The sequence below is a fragment of the Malus domestica genome, chromosome 13, assembly GCF_042453785.1.
Source record: "Malus domestica chromosome 13, GDT2T_hap1".
NCBI lineage: Eukaryota > Viridiplantae > Streptophyta > Magnoliopsida > Rosales > Rosaceae > Malus > Malus domestica.
In genome coordinates, this window is record NC_091673.1 from 21031334 (window position 1) to 21038199 (window position 6866).

Genomic DNA, 6866 nt, shown 5'->3' on the forward strand with positions numbered 1-6866 from the left:
AAGTTTCTGAGTCCATACGTGCCGTTGCACTCTGGGAGAACACAACTGAAGGAGACATGACACGTGGCCAATCGGACAATGCTTCGGAAACTAAATTTTATAAACAAATGATATGACTATTGATAATTAAATTATTGCTTAAATGCTGATTAACGTGCTTATTTTTATTAACGTCATATTTGCATATTTGATTCAGAAATTTGGTGTTCCTACAATTATCTTTTCGTTTTAGCAGGTTTTGGTTTTCTGAGAACTTCCTTATCTCGCAACAGTTAGAGCAGAATTTGGTTGACCAAGCCCTTTTGCCTTTTGCGCGATTCTTTGAAATGTTTTTTTGGTAAGTCCCGATTCTTTGAAAGATTTGTTGAGATAATGAAACGATGATGAAAATGGCAAACTTTGCTTCTCTTTTTGCTTTCTTTTCTGTTTTCTTTTTGGCGTATTTTATGGTTGAAATTCCTTGAATAACCCTTTATGGGTGGAATTGTTGTGTTGTGCAACTTTTGGGTTTAGATGCGAGCAAAGGGCTGATTTAGTAAAATAATAATATTGGATTAACTCGGATTTTGAAATGTTACTAACAGCTCCGTAATATAATGAAAGATTACACAATTTTATTGATGGGTGAGTTTTAGATGTAATTTTCTAGTTACGTTTGTGTGTTGGGTTACACAAACGTATCATGAGTTGTATGTTGATCTTATCAAATAATCAACTAGGAAGTTAGGATGAGGAAGATGACAAAATTAAATACAATATTGACGTTACTATGTGCTCAAGTAGCAAAATCATCACATATCGTGTTGGCTTGAATGAAAATATGAGTAGTATAATAAAACATTTGCTTCAATAAATGTTAAATAATCTAGAAGATGATTGATATTTGCCACAAGATCTGAATCTTTTTGTAAATTGTGTGTCAGCCTCCTTCAATATCAACGGAATCGGATCTCCTCTGGACTCAAAAAACTAAGCCTAAGGATTAAAAGATCCGAACCGTTAAAATTTGATCAAACGGCTACAATTATTATAATTTTTAAAAGGCCTGTTTGTAGCTGTTTGATCAAATTTCAATGGTTCGTATCCCTTGCTCAGAAAGCTCAGTTTACTTGGGTCTGGAGGGGATCTAGTTCCAATATCAACCTCATGAAATGACATAAAATTGTTTTCATTAGAATACAATACAGTAATTCCTCTATTGTATAGACAGTTAATCATGAGCAGAAGTTGGACCCTAAAGATTAAGAAAGACAATGAAAATGATTAGGAATATTAGTTAATCAATGGTGGATTATGGAATATAATGAATGGTAGATTATTGGAATTAAGACTAATAGTAATTTGGGAATTATACCCAATGGATAAGGATGAAAGTTAATTATGCCCAAATTTGTGAAAAACAGAAGAGTGTTCATTGAACTAGCTTGAAAGGAAATAAAAGTAACGCCTAGGGTGCTAGGCGGGTAATTAAGTCGGAGTGACTCACTTGATCGTTTCGAAGTGCTTTTAAATCTCATTTTATACTTGGGTAATGCTATTTATACTATGTTTTTATACTATATTTATATACCACCTTAGGTGGCATCTGATGTGGACAGAGCCACATCATTTGAAAAATTTGCAAAACCCAAAGGAAGGAAGGAGAAAGACTTCTCGTATACCACAATCATCATTTAATTAACTAGTTTTTCTTAAGTATTAGTTTATTAAATAATGAACTAAATTTAAAAATATGATTAATTCAAATGATGTGTTGTCCACATCAAACGTCATCTAAGGTGGTATGAAAATGTGGTACAAAAACATGGTATGAATAGGGAGAATATGCATTCATCTTAAATTTAAGGTTAGACAAGTTTAGGGTTTAGGAAATCAAGTAAGATGAGGCGCTTCAGAAAATTTGAGATCTTTTTAAGAACTAGGATTTTCTTCCCTCCTCTTTCCATCCCCTCCTCTCACATTCTCTTGCTATAAAAAAAAGTTAAAATAGGGTGTGGACGTGGCTTAACCGTAACCATTCAAATAGGAGGGGAAAGAAAAAAAAAGGGGAGAGAATTCTACTCCCTGTTTCAATGACACTAATTATTAGATGACTCTTAATTTGGTTCATTTTCTGTAAATTTTTTTTCTTTTCTCCTTGAGTGAACTAATCTAAAACTCATTTATGCTAACATAATATATGCAACTAAGAAAAAAACGTTTATAGCGCAAGAGATGAATTTATATATTACAAACCATATGTCCATATCATATGGACTTTTTGGCCCTCGCGTAATAAAGCATACCATTGACAATGTATGCACTTATATTTCTTATGCTAGACACAAAATTAACTCGTTTGTTGACACACTCTTTAATGTAAATGAACTCACATATGATATGGTGTATCTTTATTAGAAAGTGCATTAGCAAGTGCATATTATAATTATTGGTGTCCAAATAGTTTTGGGATTTTTTAAACCTTGAATATGGAATGAAGCATTTTCATTTTGGTCATGTCATCATCATATATATCATCACGAAACATACATATATAGAGCACAAAATTAACCATCTTATAAATGAAGAGTGAGTTATCCACACACATCTTTTTACTTCTCACACATTCCTTGTTAAATTTTATCTTTTGATCTTCTTATTCAGTTGATCTGACAGCCGCAAATTAAGAGGATGCGTATGAAGTAAAAAAACCTAAATGAACATAGCGAGCACTCTTGAAAGTAAAAGGTATGTGGTATCCACACCTCCACCTTTCTATTCCAAAGTCAGTGCAAAGGCCAAACCAACTCCACGAGCACCTAAAAATAGTCTTTATGTATACCAAGTTCATCAATTTAAATGTATAATTTTTCTCTTTTAAATTTCATACAAACAGGCACAAAACATGCCTCATGCACATGTTTAACAAAAGTGGGATCAATCCCCTTCCTCAATTTATCTTTTCATCACGTTAATGTGGGTCGACAATGAATGTTAATTATGCTGTTCTCTGTTTTTTTTTCATCCTCTAGAGCTCCCCATTTTCTGGATTTGGCAAAAATTCTACAGCATGAAGTGATTTGGTTGTCTCATATATTTTTGGATTGGTATAGATTTTCTTCGGAATCTAAGATTTTGTTTTTGATATTTTCACGATGCGTTACATACTGTCGCAACTCTCACCGGAAACATTTGAAATAAATTCTCTGTTGAAGGGATCGAAGGAGTACTGTGAGCACTCACTTCACTTTCACATTGTTTTGCAAATATTATGCAAAGATTCCACATACCATGGCCAGTTAGCAATAGCTATACCAGTCTATGTACCATAGCTTTGGAATGAAATGATTCACCAGCTCATCTGTTGGGATTGTGCGATTCGATCGTTATGAGCAAGCCGTGAGTGTAATGGAGTTCTATGAGCGTGCGCCGGTGTGCCTCACTCGGCCAGCATGTAAATGAATACTTGGATTGCGTATCACGTACTTTTCGTCGTGAAACATGCACGTCTCTTTCTTATACAGCTTTACAACGCTGCTCTTAATAATTGATCATGCAACCAAGCATGAGGCGGTTTAACATGTGTGAGGGTTCCTGTTTACAAACGGTGTGCCTAAGAATTTCTCCATTCGGCGTTCAGACTAACTAAAATACTAGCTATTTAATGACATCATTCCTGAACAGTTGGAGTGATTCTTACTCATCATCTTCATCATCCGACAAGCCAATACACTCAGAGTGATCGGCTAGTTTCACTCGAAGGGCTTTTTTATTAGTCAAGGTTCTAACGTGGAATCAATATCTTGTCATCTAACATATAATTTTGATTGTCCTCCAAAATTCCAAATCCGAGATATTAAGCATGCTGGAGCCATATTTCTTCACAAATCACTGAATGGTTCTACTTGTAAATTCTTATACTGATTATTCATCATGTCATGTTTCGGAGGAATCCTAACTACTAAAACTGGAAAACAAGGGCATCTATTTTTCACACCTTGGAATGACTTTGTTTATCTGTTCTGAGATAAATGGCCCTTCAAGTTCAAATTTGAAAAATTCCATGCAATTATTCTTGGAAGTGCAATATACTATCCCAGGAAGTTCTGAATTTTTATTTGGGAATCAATTTATCTGTCCTGTACCATTTTAGCCATACAATCTGCCATTTGGATCTTTGAAGCAAACACGAATACGATCACGATCATCATCAACCTTCGGACCCAATGTCTGAGTACTTGTCTCGCTTTTTGATGCAGACGATGTATACTTTTTGGTACCTAGCTACATTTCACATATTCTTGACATGTCTCTATAAATATTTTTCCAAACTTAAGCAAAGCCTACCTAGCTAGCTACTGATATAAAATAAAGCTGTTTCTGAAAGCGAATATACTCTATATTTCAGTCCCCCAAAGCAATAGGTTCCTCTATTTCCCCTTACACAACTTCAAATTTTATATCGTTATGGGCAGTAGGCGGTACATGAATCGAGTTATAATGCTAATCATCACAGATTGTATACTTTCAGAGGTTTAAAACTTTCATTAGCAACCTATATATTTCTCACTGATATTTTGGATGAATACCGATATTACATAACCTTTTATTTTCGTTTTTCGGTCTTTATTTAGACATTCTCCTTCAATCTTCTCATCTCTTTTAATAACTATTTTGCAATATTGTTTGACGCTCAAAATATTATATTTTACAGGCCACTATCAATTGCAAGAAATCAATCAAATCAAAAGTTGTTAAATCCTTCCATTAATGTTGTCATAATTTCAGTGTCTAATTGAAAAAAACAAATGGTTCTTAGCGATTTTAGTTTTAATTAATTTTTTGTAATAATAGTTTTAAAGGATGAGCTAGAAATTAGGTGATTTGAATCATCGCGCAATGTTGCAGAATGAAAAGCGAACCTAAAAGGATTACTAGCATTCCTCCTTTATTTTTATTTGAAATACACATTACATAAACTTATTTACTAAAATTGACGGGATTGGTATACTTACAACAAAAGAGTGACTGGTACTAGGGTTGGCACATATTTGGACCATATATTTAAATATCGTGTGACATATGATATATTCAATCAACATCCAATGTTCAACGAGAAAAAAACCGTTAATTAAAGTGGCGTTTATACATCACTGACCACATTATGTAGTATGAAAATGTGGTAGAGCAAATAGGATGAAATAATTAGAGTAAATTGTAGCAATGGTCCTTCAATTTTAATCAAATTGAAGCAATGATCCCTCAACTAAAAATCCATTACCATTGGTCCCTTAACTTATCAAAATGTGTAGCTATGGTCATTCTCGTCAACTTCGTTAGAATTTTGTCAAAATAAGTTATGTTGGAAGAACTATTGCTACAATTGGAGTCCCTTAACTAATCAAAACGTGTAGCTATGGTTATTTTCATCAACTTCGTTAGAATTTTGTCAAAATGAGTTATGTTGGAATGATCATTGCTACAATTTGGTTAAAGTTGATGGACCATTGCTCTAATTGAGTTATTAAAGTTGATGGACCATTTCCCCAGTTGGATTAAAGTTGAGGAACCAATGGTAATATATAGACTTTTAGTATAGATGCATGCTTTGATAAGTTGAGGGACCAATGGTAATGAATTTTTAGTTGAGGGACCATTGTTCCAATTGAGTTAAAATTAAGGGACCATTGCTACAATTTGCTCAAATAATTAATACACCAATCCCTATAGATGATGAGTTCAATATCAAATTATTATGTTTCACTCATTGTGTAGTTTAGCATAAATTCTTTACCCCTTAATTTTAATAATATCATTGTATTAGAAAAGTTAGTTTCTAAGTTATGTGGTACTCCAATTGTATTTAGGTTATCTACTCGAAAGAAGTCATTTATAAATTAATTTTTGTCTTTGTAACAATCATGCACGGATTAATACCTGGGTGCCCACTGGTGATTACTTGCCTTTTGGTTTTTGTACAATGATATCTTAACACATGTTTTATGTAATACCTTGAAAATTTAAATATATGAATTAGATATTCATAATTATGAATATGTGGATAAAATCGAAAATAAATCGATTTATGGTTATGAAAATAGAATTGGGAAATTTTAAAGTTTTGTTTCCGGAAGTTATTATAATTGACGTTGTAAATTTTATCGATAAGTGGGAAAAGACAAAAGTGCCCTAGTTGGTATAACGTAGTTATACGAGGACGTATTTTACCCTCACATATTTTATCATATTTCTTGGCATATTTGGATAGAGGTCGATCCCACGAGCATGTATGCAAAAAACCTTTCGTCAAACGGAATTATAACGAATAAAATAGCAACGAACGAAGGTGGGGGCAAAATTGTAAATTTGTCATTGGATTTGGAAAACTCCAGAATTTTTGGAGTTTGTTTTGCGGTAGAAGGAGGCCACGTGGGTGGCTAAGAAAGGGAAGGGGAGGGGCGCCGGATTGGGCAGCGAGAAAGAGGAGAGAACAGAGTTGCAGGAGGGAAAGGAGGAAAATGGGAGGACGAATCAGGAAGAAGGACAGGGAGGGAAAGGAGGGAGTGAGAAGATACACAAATTGGACTTGGCCACAGGTATAAAACTTGCTCTACTATTTGAGACCTTCATTTTTGTAAATTTTGAGACTTTTTAGAAATAGTTAAATTTTCCGGCGAGTCGGGGCGGCCTACCGCCTCCCGAGGCGGCGCACGGCCAGGGAGTCGACATTGTGTGTTTAGGTGCATTTTGCTATTTTAATTATGCTTTTGAGATCTAATTGATGTGGTTTGAATATTAACATAATTGTGGTATATGTTGAATTAAAGGAATATATTCGGATTTGGGTTGAATTTTTGGAAATTTGTACTACGAATGGTTTGATCCCT